We start from the raw sequence: 18540 nt of genomic DNA, 5'->3' as shown, positions 1-18540 counted from the left end.
GGCCTGGAGGACTGTTGTCCACGGGGTTGCGATGGGTCGGACACGACTTTGTGATGAGCAACAACAACAAATAGAAGTGAAGAATATTATTAACACCTTTGACTGATTCACCAGCTATGTTCATTCCTGGAGGTGATTTACCTGAAAACAGTGGTGAACACACGGGTAACTTCTAGGTTTGATTTCTGGAATGTGCTGTACATAGGACTACCCTTGTGCCTGCTCCAGAAACTACAACTCTAAGCCTTTTGGATCATATTACTCTTCACTTGTAGGAAGCCCACATAGACACAGTATATTTGCTAATGTAAAGCATGACGCCTACTTTGGATAAGATATAAAATTATGCTTAAAAAACTATTGGGCATTTATACATCACTCAGGCTCATACTTTTAATAATGCATAGATTTAAACTTTTCAGATGTTCAATAGTCTCATTATGTCTGCTATTTTCCATTTACTTTCAGTCACAATTTCTTGCCTTCTTCTGCTATTACCAAAATCCAACAAAATGGGCCCCTTCTAACTACAGATAAATTGATACTTTAAAAAAGTCATTTTAATAATGAGTGCATTTTTCTCTTCCCTCAGCCTAGTCATTTAATCAGCTCATTGTGATATTTTCTATAATGTGTTTCTAATAAGAGCTCCATTAATTTTCAAAGCTTGGCTGTCTTAAAAGTTTCAACACCTCCATCAAATAGAAAAATATCACAGGAAAGAGAAGTCTAGGTAATGCCACCACATTATGTAAGTGAAGCCATCTTAAGCTGAATATATTAAAAGAGGAACTAAAACAGTGCAATGAAAGTGCATTGCTAAGATCAGCCATGGAGAAGACACCCTTGATGTAGTTTTGCCAATCCACAATTATAGGAATGTATAGAAAAGATTTGGACATATCCATCAATTTCATATTCTCACCCTACATTCACCTTTGTTAATCTCAAGTGTTTTCTCTCCTGGACATGAAGAAATCTGTGAATTTGGGTAAATTCTTATGAAAATGAACTGAAACAAAATTTACACCTATTCATACCAGTCAAATTAAAAAAGTATAATTCGTGTGTCATATAATTGTTTAAGATGAAATATCCATCAGAAAAAAAGAGCTGACAGCTCTAGTTCTGCACAAAATTCTTAATGCATAGGGACTCAGACTAAGATTTGTAATAGCAATTTTTTCAAAGCACTGAGCCTGGATAGGCACAACTCTCAGGTTCAGTTTCTCTCTCTCTCTCTCTCTCTCTCTCTCTCTCTCTCTCTCTCTCTCTTTCTCTCACACACACACACACACAGAGAGAGAGAGAGAGAGAGAGACAAATATCAATAATTTCATGAATTTTTATAAATAATTATCAAAGCCAAACTGAAATGAAATTCGTATTCATGCTTTTTGAGGGTGACTTTCAGCTAGGGAATGGGAGAAGATTATATCCTGAGAACCTACCAAAATTTCACTTCTTAAACTCCTAAAATGCAATACCCAGAATAGTTATTGCTCAGCATTCACACTTATCTGAATTCAGAAATGTGTATGGTGAAAATCCTGAACAAATGGTTTTCAAAAATGCATGTATTGGGCAAAATGTGCATATTAGGTGAAATGTGCAGGAATTTCTATTCTTACTTTTTAAAAAAATACACACTGATTTGAAAAAGTAGCTAAATGAACTTAGGAGTTTGACAAAGGAAGATGCTATTATTATTATTACTACTACTACTAGTAGTAGTATTACATAGCATTCCATTCCATCCTTACTCCCTTGTGAAGAATCCAAGATGACTTGCATAGCTCTACTTCATCTTCACAACAGCAACCCGGGGGGGGGGGGAGTTAAGGGTTAAGGTGACTAACTGCCCTAAAGCCACCCAATTATTCATGACTGAGTGGTGACTAGAACCCAAATCTCTTAGGTCATCAGTCTAACGCTCTGGCCAACATATCACAACGCCATCTCTACCTTTAGTTCAGTTCACCCTCTGAAATGTGCACTCTACACTAAGAGGGGCCAAAACAATTTGAGAGCAGTTATCTCACCATGATCATAGCAAGGCCATCTGAAAGACTGAAAATGTAAAGGAAAGAACAAACCATTTGAAATGGGTGGAACACTATGCCAGGTGAAATGGAATAATCCTACCTTTAAGGCTAAACTAGTCTCCAGGATTCCCCAGTAAAGATATCATTCCTCTCCCCAGCTCACTGATCATTTGGTAGTTTCCTAGCTTTGCTGTGTTCCTTTCTATTTGGGAAGGTTGAAATGACTCTCCTAAGATTTAGTTCCTGGCAAAAATTGGATGGTAATTTTGACCCCCTACCTTTGGTCTTTACCCCACTCTACTAGAATCTGGACCCTAAGATCTGCCCCAGAATGGACTTCAGCCATTGCACTGAAAGATGTTACACAGTAAATATACACTGATGTTGTGGCAGAGTTCTGTCTCTGAGGAATGTTGTTTCAGAGATGGAAAACACACTGGATATAACTAGTTCTAGGGTAATCGTTAGTCTCTGAAAAAGTCACTTGAACTATTTATCAGGCTCTGCTGACAATTTGTCTGACCTCATGTTTCCTTTCTGTTTTCTGTTCCTTAACCATTTTCTGTTCCATATGAGGTAACAGCCTCTGTGTTTTGTCTACTGTGGAACTTTGTTAAAAACTGTTTTGGAAATTAAGTATATCATGTTTATTTGATAAATTCTGTCTAGAATCTATGTATTCATTGGCAATCTTGGGAGAATTCTAGAAAGTTAGATAGGAAAAACTCTCCTTCCCAGAGCCATTCTTATTTACAACTTGTGTGTATGTGTGCAAGGAGGCTATTAGTTGCCTTCCTGATAGCCTATCTTACTGCTTTCATCAGTCCTCCAAGCCAACCTAGTCAATGATAAAGGATCCTGAAAGTGGTAGGCCAGCAGTTCCCATGGTAATTGTATATCACCATGTGAGGCAAACTTTCAGATAACTATGGTATAGAAGGACACAGAAGGTTATTAAGTCAGAATTTTAGGGGGCCCTTCTGTCTTTAAATAATACAAAGATAGGAGAAGCAGCTGTGTGTGCCTTTTTTCCTTTTAGGAAATTTTTATTAAGAAAAATAGCATATGCAAAGTTAAGTTGATCGGATTTTGCAAAAATAATGTTTCACTGAATCTGCAACATAACAAATTGAATTGATGTGTGTATGTTGTTTTATTACACACCTAAGAATTTAATCTCAATGAATGTAAACAGTAAGGTTTGCATATATAGGTTCTGCTTATTCTTATTATGGCATAGGTAGATCAAAGGTGATAAGGTCCAAAGATTAACCATGAGAAATAAACCTCCATTCCTTCTATTATCAGAAATTGGAACTTTGCTAAAACTTCTGTAGGAAAAAAAAATCTGAATATTTTCCCCAACCTACCAGCACTGAGTCCACTGCTTTTTTACCCCTTAGATCTTCTAAGATTTCTTAACATCTTTTCTTTAAAATAATTAAGTATGAGGCATTAAAAATAATTTACTGTTTTGATTGATGGAAATATAAATCAGGAACAGGAAATCCCACTAAAACCTGCTTATTTGCAGAAATATAACAGGTATTTGGATTGTTGATTTTATGTTTAGATCTACACCCTTTCCGTCATAATGTCATGTGCTTCATTGGACAAAGTGCTGGGACTTGAAGGATGAAGCATAAATTTAAATCCTGCTTACACAATGGAAATCCACCAAGGGGCCTAACTCATATAGTTATATTTCATCTTATATGGGTAAGATGAAATATAAGCAATAAGAATTCTTTTAAAAAGCAAAACAACCTCTGTACACACTGCACAAAGGATTTTTGTTCTTAATGTTTGCAAAACATAAATAACAACTTTATGAGTACTCTGTTCCCCGTACTGTTTTCCCCAGCTGTCGTTCTCTCCCCACTGCCCTTATTTTTCTCCCTTACCTTCAGATATACTGAGTGGGCTTTCACTATCTATTATTTCCAGGAATAGTGCCAATAAAATCTCATTTCCATCAGACAACAAGCATTTTTCCCATTGCAATTCAGGTCAGGGAACTACGAATGCAAACAGAATGAGGCCCATTAAAAGGTGAAAGAATTGAATACAAAACCCTGTCAGATGTGGGGATCAAAATGGTTCATAACATAAATGCTTTACAAACATAGCTTGAGTTTACCTGAGCTGAATGGTGATGAAGAACAGCGGCAGGTGGAAATGAGAGCCCCACTATTTTCCAGAATGGCTCAGTGTCAGTTCTGTGTTTGCAGTCCAGTGTTATAATCAATCTCTTTTTTCCTTTTCTAGGTTTTCAGTGATTTATGCGTACACATAGTAATGAATTGTAGTCTCATAGCCCTTTCTTTTTTATTATTTTTTTGTATTGGGCCATACAAGAGCAGAATGACAGAACCTTCTGTGGGATTGATGCAGAGATGCTGTCCCATACAGGTGTGAGTGATTCAGCTGATCAAATAATAGCACTTCTTTTTCAAAGACTATGTAACAGCTGCATTGAGGACCCATCAAAAACAGCAGTGTACCCTCTCCTGCCTCCATGGCAAGAAACGGCCACTCTTTGAAAGACCATTCTCGCTATGGAGGCAGCATGCAAGCCACTCTTCCTTCTGACTTACTGCTTTCTGAGACTGCTGATGAACTTCAGACTGCCATGTGCATATTAAGACATCCATTTTTGGCAAACCTTTTATCACTGTTCTTTTGGAGCCAAACAGGCTATTAAAGATCACTGGATGTATTTTGGATGGTTTCAAAAGAGAATATTTCTGAAACAAAGATGGTCATGCAACATTTCTTTCCTGATACTAACAAAATAAAAAATCTCAACTAAGAGATTATTTTATTTTATTTCTGTTGAGATTAAAATAAAATAAAAACATCATAAATATTAACCTATCAGATGGGAAACTTAATTTTTAGTTGCACTATTTCAAATTATTATTTACAAACATGTAGGTTTGTAGCTACATTGACCATTAACTCAGGAATTAAAATATTGTGATATAACACATGGATTTAAGCTAACAATTTACAATATAGTGAACCAACAACTTTCCTCATGTTGTCTTTATTATGTAATAGCCTTGAAATATTATATAAATAATGAGAATCTACCAGGAAGAAGCAGCTTGGGAGAAATAGCATTTTATAGAATTATGATCCAAATGTAAAATGCATTTACAGGTCTTCTTCATGAATGAAACTTAAGCCTTAAAAAAACTTAAGTAAAACAGCCATAATATACTTCCATATATTGTTATTTTATTGAGGTACTACTACCTTATGTATATGCCAATATAGGTGATTATACTTTTGTAGGTAAATCATCTTCAACTCTTTATATAGAATTAGCATAACATGTTTTTATACAATAATGTGCAATTCTATATCCAAATAAGAGATGAGGGCAACTGCATCTCTGCCAGGAGAACCACTTATCTAAAGACCAGAGAACTCAAATACAAAGAAAGAAGAATTTTATCTAGTAAATTAAAACTGAACAATGCAATCAAACATATCCTAGTCCACTAATAGTGAGGAAATAAAATATGGCTTAATACCCCTGTTTGTCTCACACAAGAAACATACTTTTGGCCTTCCATTAATCTTGAGTCCTCAATTTCAGAAAGTGAAAATGATTAAAAGCAAACAAACTGAGTGATTTCTGTATGAGATACTGCCAATTGTGATGCCCTTTTGCCCTTTCCTTTCTGACCTTGCCATTTCTGTGTTGCCTTATGCATGCCCCACCTTAAACCTGTGTGTGCGCGTGTGTGTGCATGTGTAATCTCCTCTGTTTTAGGAACCTCTTTCACTCTTCCCTCAGTGATAGCGACAGCAAGAGTATCCTCTCTCCTCATGTCTTTCTGTCAGTTTTCTATACAATCACTTAACTACAGAAAAGCAGGGTGATTTGCATCAGTAGGGCTGCAACCTGCTACGCACACACAGGCTACAGCAAGAACTCAGCACCACATCTAAGACAGCTAGCAGAATGGATGCAACAGCTACATCAGCTTTTGCCTCTGGTTATTGAATCACCAGACCTGCTACAGTTTAATCCAGAACACTTGATTTATCTAAAGCAGCCAAGAGCCAAAGCTCCATTTTTCATTCTGTTGCATATCCTTTGACATCACTGCTATATCTTGTCAAAAACACACCAAATCCGGCTCTTATTGCAATGCTTATATATAAACTTTGAATTCTCATAATCTTTTCCGTTTCTCCAGAAGACATAGCTAATGGATAGGAGAGAAGGCCTAGATGAATATCCCATGATTTGTAAAACAATCCAGCTTTTGTTATTTGCAAAACAGACATACAATGGGTCTTTTAAGATACAGAAAGTACATGGAAATAAAACCATTCAAGCAATTGACCAAACCTCCCCCCAAAATAAATAAAATACACATTATTAAGAAGTGTCCACACTACCACCTTGTGGAATCTTCTAGCAAGAACAGCACCTGGTGGTTTCTGCCCAAAGAAAGGAGGAAAGAAAGAAGTTGATTTTCTTCTCCATTTTCCCTTCTTTATTTCCTTTTTTATTTTTCTGGAATAAAAATTAAGACAGTCCCAGGGCAAATAAGGTTATCTCATTATTGTTCTAAGATTTAAAATGTTACAGAGTCTCATGATAAGAGTAATGAGCTTGGCTTTATTTATTTCCCCTATTTCCTTGAAAAACTGTTACAGACCTAAATGATGAAGAACATAATCAGTCACTGCAAACAACCGCCTTCCAATGAGTCTATCCATCTCTGCCCTGAAAATATATATCCATCAAAATGAAAGCCTGGAAACCTGAAAAGCTCCAATAACCAGAAGTGCACCTGGGAAGAAGGAAGGTAAGAGAAGGAAATCCAGTTTCTTTCAACTTAGTGTGTTGATTTCAAAGATACTAGCAGCTCAAGATGGGGCTTCTTAAAGCTCTAGTACTTCCTGTCTTGTGCTGCACTCAAGTTAACCCCTAGGCAAAGCCGATCAAACAGGATCGCTAACTATTGCTGCAGGGGCTGAGGACTGGTGCCTTCACTTTTCTTTACCTTGGGGTTATACCCTTAGCAGTGGCAGCTGCGATCAGCAGGAAAAAGCTAGAAAATACGGAGAGCCACTGAAAAGCAGCTTAGCTTGAAGAATCGGTGACAAAGCAAAGGCACTGAAGTTGGGCATTGAGAGACATGCTAGAGGGTGTTGAGAACTGAAGCTGGCTAGCTTAACCTTTCAGGAAGGAACTGGCCATTTGGAGGGGTGGCGGTAGTTGCAGCTGCTGAGTCTCTCAATGCCAAAAAGGAGCAGCCTGTGGAGGGGAACCTGTCTGCATGGAGAACTTCCATGCGCCTGCAGTGGTTTGACGGGGGAGGGGGGGCAGGTCTGCCCCTCCTCCCCACGGGGGTCTTTCTTCCTGGCAAGCTGAAACATCAGAGAAAACCCACAGGTTGGGAAGAGACGACGACAAGACAATAGCTCAGCTTAAGGGCGGGGGGCGGGGGGGAGGAGAGTAGCAAGTTAGGCACCCGATCTTATGACCCTACTCCTGGGTGGCCGCAGAAGGGACAGGTCATCATTCACAACGCCCTGCAGAGTGAAAGGAGCGTGGGGAGGGGGGGGGGTAGGAAAATGAAGGCAGCTGCAGTGCAGAGACGGAGGGGGAGGAAGGGAACAGCGGAGACAGCCCTGGATGCTGGGCATTTAGGCGAGAGCAGGGTGTGGGAGGCAAAAGAACCGGATCTTGGCTTTCCGAACTTTCCACTGGAAAGTCAAGAGTCGTCAGCCTCGATAAATCATGCCGGCGGCGGAGGAAGCAGCTCTTTTTCTCCCAGGAAGGTGCAGAGATTTCTCAACCACCACCCCGTCCGTACTCGGAGGATCCCGCAATCCTGTGCTTCTTTCCCCGACCCTCTCCCCAGCAGCCCTGCCATTTCCTTTGTAGAGAAAGCGCGTACTTTCCCCGTCCCCAAGATGTTATTTGCTCCATCGAAGAAACTATAAATAAGAGGAGAGGACCAACCCACTTAAATGCCGGCCTGTAAGCCAACACCATGTGTTATCCCCGTGTTTTATAACAGAAGCAAGAAGGAAAACGGGGTGGGTGGGGGGACACCAACAGAACCAAAGATGAAGGGGGAAAGGACTTGCTTTGTGCCTTCAGGCAACCCCAGATCCCTACCATACAATGCCTTCCTAGCGGGAAGAGGGAGGGGGGAGTAAATCAAGGCTCGGCGTGCCAGTTTTGCAATTTTCCCAGCCCGCCCCCACCTCCCAACAGCAGTCCATGAGGTCCGCTTCCTCGCACCATGGTTTGCAGGAAATTGTAGCAACGCGCCCTCTCTCCGGTTCCATACTGCAGATGTTACCCCCCTGTTCTCCCCGCCACACTCTTCTGTTTATTTGCCTGTAAGGCAGAGCTACTTTGTAAACATCTCACACAGAGCCCCAGAGCCTTTCCAAAGAGCTGACTGCAGCAAAGTGCCCCCATCAGTTCATCACAGTGACCCAGAGAGGTGGGAAGATTGCGTGTCTCTGTGCGCGCGCGAACCCATCATCCGTAATGGGAAGAAGAACAAGAAAAGAGAAGTGTTTCCCTGCTTCGGGCTGGTCAAAAAGCAAAATGCAACACAAAACAAACGTAGAGAGGACTGCAGCAATCCAATCCCTCTCTGGAGTACCAGCTGCAACCCGGGTGGGGGGGGCGCGGGGAAGAGGAGAGACTTCTTTATGTACCTACCTTTCCCGAAAGAGCTGCAGCCGTATAGGAAATAGGGTCCTCTCCAGCCTCTTTCTTCCAGTCGAATACTAGAAGAATACCACACAACAGGGTTGACCGGAGACCAGCTTCTCTCTTCGCCCCCCCCCCGTTTTTGGTGAAATCCAGCACGGTTTTTCTTCCGAAGGAATGCAACAACCCCCCAAAGAAGCTGTGTGTGTATGGGGGGGGAGGGGAAGCGACCCAACCAACACCACCACCAAAAAGCCCGGCAACCGCACTAGGTTTGAAGGAACCCGGTGCTTTCTGCGGAAAATGACCTACATTCAAGAGGAAAATGCGTTACAGTCGGCGCCAGGAGAAGGAGGACGGGATGTGCGAAGAAGAGGTCTGTTTGCCTATGCAGGGAGACAGCGACAGAGAGACGGATCGGCAGGAAAAAGCGAGATTGAAGAGGGAGAGGGGTCCAGGCTGTACCAGTCTCTCTCCTTCTGCTATTGGACCAAACTGAATGAAATTTACAAAGCCAGCAGCCAATAGATCTCTGCAGTCTGCCACATCACTACAGAAACCATATCTACATCTACAACCTAATGCAAAGAGCATCTAATCCCAGTGCAAACCCGCTGTAACAGAATTATCGAGGGTGGCTGTATGGTTGAACAGGTGGGCTTTTCACACATGTAGATATTTTTTTAACGGACTAGAAGGAAGGACGCCCCCCTCGTAAGTCCCTGCCTCATTCCGTTCGAGCATCTCTTGCGCAACACACAGTTAACCCTGTAGTGCCAGCTCTCCAGACGTCGCAGCGTGCATCTGCCAAACTTGTCAAAACAGTGGCCAGTTGTTGCACTTCAGGGCATCATGGGTGTGGGGAAGAATAAATCCCACTGCAGCTCCAGTCACATGCCCTTGGCTTCAATTTTATGCTTCCATCCTCTCTTTCACTCGCAGGCCCCTCCCCCATAAAAGTGCATGGTTGTGCAGCATTGGACAGATAGTTTTCTCATGCCAAAGATGGCGTGCTTCCACATGCCCCCCAGCACACATCCCATAATATGGAATTAAGCTTCCTTTCTGAAGATAAGGAGCAGGGGCTATGAATCTTCTTTAAGATTATAGCTGTGACTGGTTAAGTCATCGCCACCATCTTCTATAGCAGTTGGTAGTCAGATGTCATCTATAAGCTCCAAAATGTCCATAATCAACCAGCAGAAGACTACACTGAGGTTATTCTGAGATGAGGGTATTCTTGAAAGAAGCATCCCATGATCCTGACACCATGACACAACCTGCAGAAATCAAACTTTCTTAGCAGGGGTACAAAAGGGCCATGTCTCTTCTTATGACTGTGCCCCACACTTTTTGTTCTGCAAAACACATGGCCACTTTTATTCATTTTCCTACTTGAATGGGAACTACTAAACTGCCAGGCCGAGGTGCAGAATTCCAGTTTAGAGAAGTTCTCAGAGACTGTTTTGCAGTGGTACGTGGGGTTGGTTAGTTCTTGATAACCAGACCACCACAGGTAACAAAGTGGGTAGAACAATATGGACATTTTCTTATTGGGGTTGAAACACCCACAGAATCAGCAGCTTCCATGCCCATGCTGTGAAGTACATTTCACAATGCACTGAGAAATTAATGTGAAATTGAGGCTTTTCTAACACATGCATAGAAAGAAATCTTCCCAACTCCCCAGTGATAATCTACCCATCGACTTGGTGAAGACTAAAGGAAGAAGTGGGTGCCAAAAATTCTGTATAAGTTTCCTCTTGACACATAGCCCACCTGGATGAAAGTGGATCATTCCCATACCTTATAAACTTTATATTATACGATTATACTGTACTACTTGAGGTCAAGGATTGTACCAGGCTCAGCTGGTTCTTGAAGCTCTGAACTCATGCTCCCTTGGAGAAGTTGCAGACTATCCGCCTGAACACCTGGAGAGGACAGCTTTGAGATAAGCCCTCCTGCCTCTTCCACCTTTTTCTTTCCCAACACCTTCTCTCAGAATTTGTAGTTATATATACTAGATTAGATAAAAGGTAAACACTGCATTTTGACAATTTTATATTGTTGTTTAAGGTTGATTTGGGAAGGATACTTTGAATAAATGGAGTATCACACTTGAGAGACTTCACTTCAGGTCCTGTATTTCGAATTCTTCACTCTACTCTTGGAAAATAGATATTGGTGTTAAGGTGGCATTGGCAGATTAACAGGGAATAATGAAATAAATGGCCATTGCACTGTAATATCTCAATGCAAGTCTGGGAAACACAATATTACACCATGCTTTCACATCTTTCTCTTTAAAGCAAGTTAGGGAGCAAGCTGGTATCTGAACCTGAAATGTAGAACCATGGCAACATATATCCTGACTATTGTTCCAGCATTTCAAATTCAAACCAGAAAGCAAATTACATATTTGCATTTTCAGCTCCCTGCCACCCACAGCCCATTGGAAAGAGGGTTGAGCTGCTGTTCCACCAGATTTTGTTCTGATCTTGCCTACTATGGCTTATTTCAATCGGTCAGTAGACTTGCATATGGAAAGTACTATATTTAATCCCTAACATCTCAACTTGAAAAAAAAATAGTGATCTGGCAGCCCTTTAGTAAACAACGCTGGGCTGGATGGAAAAATAGTCTGACTAGGCATCAGGGAGCTTTGTATGTTCCTGTTTGTTTTGTTTATGTCATTTGCATCCTGCCTTTCAGGAAAATGTTTAAGAAGGTGAATAGAAGGCTTAAATATATAGCAACAATTAGAACAATATATTAAGAATATGCAATCAATATGATGCACATAATATTGTATTCCAAAAAGAAGCAAAATGACCATGAATAATACATCCAGCATATATATTTCATTGATCTATGTGTTTTAAATTATTTAAAAAAAGATTTTTGAAGTGGATTAAAATTTTATATTCAGCCCAAGACTCGGAGTCCACTGAAACCTGATTTGTGTTTGGAACCCCAATATGAGCTATTCAACAAAATGTTGACATTCACATATTTGTGCATATCCATGTAGAATTTAAACATGTTTATGCTGATAGTCTTCTATAGTTTATTTCAGAACTCCAGTTCTTTGCTCCAACTTTGATGATTAATAATTTTAAATGTTTATAAAAACTATTATATTAATTGGTGAAAGTCTGAACTAATGTTGATTGGAGTTACAGTATCCCTTAGTATGCTAGTTGATGGACAATTTAGACTTTGTCCAAGGTTCATCTCATCAGGAAATACTTATCCCTAGGGGGAGATATTTCAATGATTAAGCTAAATTTGAAAAAAAAAATAATGAAATCTAACAGAGATTGACATATGGCCATCCTTAAAGTTAATAATATCGAGTTGGGTAAATACACTTAAAATGAATGCAATACCTCAAATTGCTTATGTTTTACATATTATTATTCTATTTATAATTGGAGTGCATTTCCAAAAAAGGAAAAAAAATGCTTTGTTTTGTAAATTCCTGTGCAATCCCACTCTGCCATGAATATACTTGAAAAGGATGCAACTTTCAGTTAATAAGGTTGCATTTGGCTTCTCCATCTCTCTTTATATCATTGGGTCTATTGTTGACATATTAAATTTTGGTCTTTTCCAGATTAGTCTTTTTTATCTGATCTGTTTTGGAGTATTCCTGTTCAGTCCTGTCCTCAAATGAATTGCATCGCACATACTGAACAGATACGATGTCAGAAAGAGAAGTGCTGGTCATAGTTTCATGTCAATTGCAGTGTGTTTTATTTCACATGCAAACATAACTCTGTATGGAAATGCTGGTTCACAGAAAGAGAAAAAAATGGCACACTTGGAAGGTTTAGTTTTACTTTGGACCAGGTTGTAGGTCCTGATAGTAACATCCTTTTGCATGCTGAATATGATTTGCTAACAATGGCTGAATGACAATACATGGAATTGAAACATATATTCAAAACTACGCTCAGCCCAGCCACTTTTACAGTTCAATGTTATTAGAAGTATTTATTGAAGCTGAACGGCTATACCAACCCATAATCCATGTTTATGTATAGTTATTTGTAACAGCTATGATACTCAGTTGTAAGCAAGAATGGAATAATGAATTGAGGTATCCTCTTTTGTATAATCAATGGAGTGTTTCACTGGGTAACCAATTTTAGGTTATGTTTAATCCAGAAAAAAAAGATGTTTTGAGTATATTGGAAACTACAATGTCTTTTAAATAAGTCATTGACACTAAATTGGCCAATTGTTGCAGGAGCAACAATGCACAATGCCTGCTTCCTTTCGGGAGGACATAATGATTTAGATAATTTTTGTAATGAGACATTTAGAGGTGAATGTTTTCTTAAATATCTACCTGGGCTACAAGTGTTCAAGTCTGTCTTGAGTAATAGTAGCATTCCATGTCATGCACAAAACATATATGGGTAGATAGTATGTGTGTATACTATATTGTAATAGATTTACTCAGATCTCATGTAAGAAAACTGTAATGCTTTATTTTGTAATTTGTGTATTTTAAAGATTTTTGTATTTAATAGTCACAGTAAAAGTTAATAAGGCAATTTTTACATACTACAACATTTCCAATATACATTTTAATCTTGAAAGTATTCAGTATACAATTTTTTAATTTTTAAAATTTAAATCTGTAATATTTGCATACTGGATGTGTTATTGGTAGTAATTTTGTTTTTGAGGTGCAATACATTAAGGATACAATCCTGTGCATGATTATATGGGGAAATGTGCTACAACTCTGGGGGTGTTTGTGAATGCTGGGCATTGTCAGACCTTTTTCTCTCTCTAAACAGGCATAACATTATGCTCTTAACAGCACAATCCAATGCACATATTGGGGCAGGCAAAACCAGTCCTACAACTTCCAGCATTCCACTAGCTGGGAAGTACTGGGAATTGTAGGACTTTTTCTCTCTAAAAATGAATAACATCGAGTCCTAAATGTCTAATTACAAATAGTATTACACACCATCACACAAAATAAAACAGTGATAAAACAGCATGGAGGATGACGGGCAGAATAAAAATCTGCGTAGGTCGAGCTTGTCTGTCACTTTTAGACCTGTTGTCTAAGTAAAATAAAAGTGCTGAATTTGATACTTAGGGTGCAGTCCTTTGCATGTTTAAACAGAAAAAAGAATCCTGTATCTCTAGCATTTCCAAGCCATGACTAGCTGGGGATGCTAGAACTTGTAGGATTTATTTACATATTAATGCACCTTCACACAAGGTTGCAAATGGATATCTGTAAGCACGAGAAGGTCCGTACTTTCAAAATAGCACCAGTGAGTAAAACCCATGTATGATCTCCTTGAAGATTTGATATAATCCAACCTGCCCACTAGTCTTCTGCATATTTCTATGGATATATGTTCGAGCATCCTTTAAAACTATTTACTGGTGGACCAATTCTAAATATGCATAACACGAACATGATATTACCTTAACATTGTTATAATGCGGATGTCTCAGGCAGACGCTTTGGCACAAAGTGATTGCAAATAGAGCTCTCAGTGTTCTCCACCCTCACCATCCTACACCAAATACAAATTATATATTTGTGTTTTTGAGACACCATTGAAAATCCTGGTTTGTTCCTGTCAAATATAGTTTATTACACACTGCTGCTGGAGACTGAAACAATCAGAGGCTAGTTACACATTCTACACCTTTTCTCTTCTATATTATATTTGGAGATAAATTGTTTTTGAGGCAGACTGTACTGACTGTGTATAATGCCTTTATCTTTAAACAGGCACGAAAGCTCAATATTTATAAACAAACAAACAAAAAAAGGTATTCCATGATGTAGAAGCTAAGGGCGACAAATGCAAGATGAGATGGTGTTTAAAAGAGTTTCACATACAGAAAAACTCTCAAATTTCATTTGGCTCAGGGCTTAAGAAGATGAACACCATGACTGGGGGTATTGGAAAGCTCTGAGTGTCTCCTTTCTGGTGACAGAGGTCTAAATGTGCAGTGAAATAATAACACCATTTTGAGAATCACCCACTACCACTTTTATCGAAACCTTCAGTCAGAGAGAGGATGTTTACTGGCAATTTTATGGAGAGGAAGGAATCCAGTGATAAAATGTGAACCATCTATCTTCTCAATTCCTATAAGGCACTGAGAATGTTACTAGTTCAGCAGTAGCTTCTGTGCATTTTTGCTAACAGGATATACATACCAATAAAATGTTTTATCATCACTTTAGGTTCAGGTGGACTGCCATTATCACTGTCAAATCAAGACTTGTTTGGGAAAATATTCCACTGACCACAAATTCTATATAGGGTTTGAAACCTCATTTAGACTGAGGACATGGTGTGGGTTTTTTATTTTTTTTAAAGTTGCTATTTGTGTTTGGTTGCCAGTAGTAATGTCAATACACACCTCCAATGAGCCCAGCCTCTAGTAGGTGGGTTTGGGCAAAAATAGTATATTAAAAAACAACACCATGTGCAAATATTGGGATTATGCTACCCCCCAAACTGTTTTACTCCATAACCAATTCCTTCAAATGCATTGCTTTGTTTCAATTCCTATTAAGAGTAACTTATCCAGTCATGGCAGATTGCATTGTTCTTTTCTTTTTCCAATTCAGCTATAGTCGTTTCTATCTTCCACCTGAGGAGACCTATATAGGCAGGACTCAGGAAACTGGAAAATCTCAGGACACACTGCACAGCAAACTCCGAGTCAGTCTTTTCCATGCCCCAAATTGAACGAAACATCAAGGCAAACTCAAAGCAGTTCCGCTTTCAGAGGTGTTTGCAGGAACAAGCAAAGGTGGATGAATAGATGGGAGACAGGAAGGTGGGTCAAGAGAAAAGTGTTAGTATCAATGTTATTGTTAATTGTTTCATTTCTTTACTGTCTAATAGCTAAAATCATGGAGGAATATCCTGGAGGTTCCCTGGGGAGCATGGGAAAATACAGTCACATAAACAGGAATGAGGAAATTCAGCCTCATCCTTGGTCAGAAATCACTAGAGCTATTATAGCATAGTAGTATACCTTTTACTATTTACTGACTTAATTACTTTATTTATACCCCACCTTCTTTCCTGTAAGAAATGCAAAATCCACCTCCTATCTATTTTGTCTTCATGGAAACCTTGTAAGGTAGGTTAGGCTGAGAGTCAATAAGCATCATGGCTGAGTGAGGACTAGAAACCAGATCTGAATCCCAGTGCAACCCTCTACTATACTCTGTGTAATATGTATGTGCATGCTTGCATGCATGTGTGGGCACATACAAGCACATCATGCGCACAGACACATTAAAAAATATATAAAATTAAGAATTCCTCACATTAGCTTCTGTAAGTGACAATATTCCAGATCAACTTAGGCCTTGAGGTGGATTCTCAGTATATCAGTCAACAAGTCAGCCCAACTAAATTAAATTCTTATTTAATGTCAATCCCATAAGAAAGCACCATTTGTCAATAGACAAAACCATAAAAACTGCTGCTTATGATGACAGAACTGGAAATGAAAAGAAGTCTCTCCTGCACCTGCTGCTTTGTGAAGATAACTTACCCAAGTAGAGCTGAAAAGCAAAAGGCTCACTGTTTCAGGCAGGATTATTTATTGATATATTCCAATTTTAATCAACAAGCTCAGCCAATCCTAGGTGAAGCCCGCTTTCCCAGGCTTCTTATCACTCCTGATTTTTCAGGACAGTAAAAACAAGAGCCCTATGATTATGCCTTCAACACAAAACAACACATTTCAAGAATAGCCCATTACAAATAAAATAAAATTGAAGATATAATGAAAATATGAGACGCAGTGACCAAAATATTTATGTTATCAAGAATACAGTACCCTAACACACATGCAAATATGCAGCTATTACTGGACCAGGTTTGGAGAAGTCTGCGGGAGGAACTTGATGATCCAGCAGGTCTCAATGTGCTGTCATCTAAGGAAACCAGTTGCTTTTTTGTGGCTGGCAGCTGTTGTGTATGTGTGGTGGAGGAAAGAGGACATTTTGTGTGAAAGGGGGGAAAGTCTATGCTTTTATGTGCATGTGCATGTACAATGCAACATCCTGTATGCTCTGAAAAATTCTCCCACCACCAGTTCAGCTCTCAACTCAGAAAAAGATGGGCTAGTTTTTCCTGGACATATTTGATTTCCCTGACATTCAGCTTGGCAGAAACTCATGATGTGGCATTCCTGTTTCTTGCATCCAAGGCCCGACAGCACTCCAGGTAATATTCAGACTGGATGTTCCCCATCTTCAAGAGGAATCAGCATCCTATACAGATTTTCTATACCTTCCTGGCCTAAGGATCTAACCCTCCCATAGACCTTTCACCCGTAGCTTCTCCCTTCCCTCAGTTATTCAGGAGCAGAAAACTGCAGAAATAGACATGAGCCTTGAGAATGATGGCCAACACCAAGCTCAATCAGCTCGTTAAATATTTCAGTTTGCTGTAGGGTTTTTTGAGATAATGGGCCAGTTCTTGTGCCATGCTAAGCCACAAAACCTTGATTAATTCCTGGAGCTTGCAGTGCATATGGGCAGGGAGGGGAGCACGTTACGTATTCTAGCAGTGACCGTGGCTAAGCATGTAGTGCAAAACAGAGGGGGTGCTCCTTTGGCATGGCTAATGAACCATGCTAAATGCAACAACAACCCACAATCACTGGGTTTCCATGAGACAAGACTGTGTATGGAAAAGTCATTCAGCACATGCTACAGGCCACCATTAGGCAATGGGAAGTGTTCATACCCCACCCCATGCAATCCTGCATGGTGTGTATGTGTCTGCTTACCAAAATCTAGCCAAGAGATAATTGACTGGATATCATGGTTCTCAACCCTTCCACTCTAACTCCCTGCTATTGGCACATATCCCATCAGCCGCTATGCCCGTAAGTCAGTCCCAAGATGCATCAAACACTTCCTATGTTAGCTTCCTCTTTCTGAATGGTCCACAAAGATCCCAGGACATGTCTTCTGGTACCATCTCCTTTTCATATTTTCCCCATGTTCTTCATATAAATCTGCCTTTTAATGAATGGATCTTCACCATATTCTACTGCAATCCTTCTCCACGTCAAAATGTTTTCCCTCCCTGCACCATCATGATCAGACAAAGAGGTTTGTCTTTTTGTCAGGCCATCCAAATACTCCTTCTCCAAAACACTTTGCCTTCCATCATCACATGCACTGCAGCCATTTTCAATTTAGGTTTGAAGCTACAGAGGAGAACAGAAACCAATCCACCATAGTGTGGAAATTGCCATAATTTCTGAGAGCAGTGGATAGTCTGCCTTCAGAGCTTTGGTACACAGGATCAAATTAACAACACTCCAGCCAAGTGCTTTTAGCATCCTCAGCCAGCATCATCCAACTGGCCACCAATCCTTTCTTTGGAAGAGGCCAATGTTGCCAGTTAGCATCAATTAGTTAAGTTGCCTTCAAAAAGCATTGCCTGATCTGACCCCACCCAGTAAAGAAAGGGGCTGGGAGAAGGTAATCTACTTTTGCAGGAGGGTGGAGTTGGCCAGCAAGGTTACTGAGAAATTGCAGACTTCTTTTCATGTTGTAAAGGTTTGGCTAGTTCTGGAATACTCCTGCTAGCATGCATTTGCGATCCCCTTGCTGTTTTATACTCTTTGCTGCATAGTGTGTGTGTTCACAGGTATTCATTTTATTTATTTAATATTTATCTTTTCCCACATGTATCTCAAAGTGACATGTGTATAGGACATGTGTATCTCATAGTTCCCCATCCAAGGATTGACCAA

At 39.7% G+C, this 18540-nt stretch overlaps 1 protein-coding gene across 2 annotated transcripts in view; it reads right to left on the bottom strand.

Annotated features, from left to right (window-relative positions):
• Nucleotides 1-18540, bottom strand: part of NLGN4X (neuroligin 4 X-linked) — a 294535-nt gene that overhangs the window by 171672 nt on the left and 104323 nt on the right. Inside the window, exon 1 of one of the 2 annotated variants that reach the window (XM_044432636.1) lies at nucleotides 8758-8856. The exons of the other annotated variant lie outside the window; for it this stretch is intronic. The gene's annotated coding sequence lies outside the window, so the exon portion shown is untranslated. Of the gene's footprint in view, nucleotides 1-8757; nucleotides 8857-18540 lie in introns of those variants that run through there. 2 annotated transcript variants of the gene reach the window in all.

This window comes from Varanus komodoensis, unplaced genomic scaffold, assembly GCF_004798865.1.
Source record: "Varanus komodoensis strain SLA01 unplaced genomic scaffold, ASM479886v1 scaffold1, whole genome shotgun sequence".
Taxonomy (NCBI): Eukaryota; Metazoa; Chordata; class Lepidosauria; order Squamata; family Varanidae; genus Varanus; species Varanus komodoensis.
Note: the sequence above shows the minus strand (reverse complement) of the source record. Positions and strands in the feature narration are given on the sequence as shown.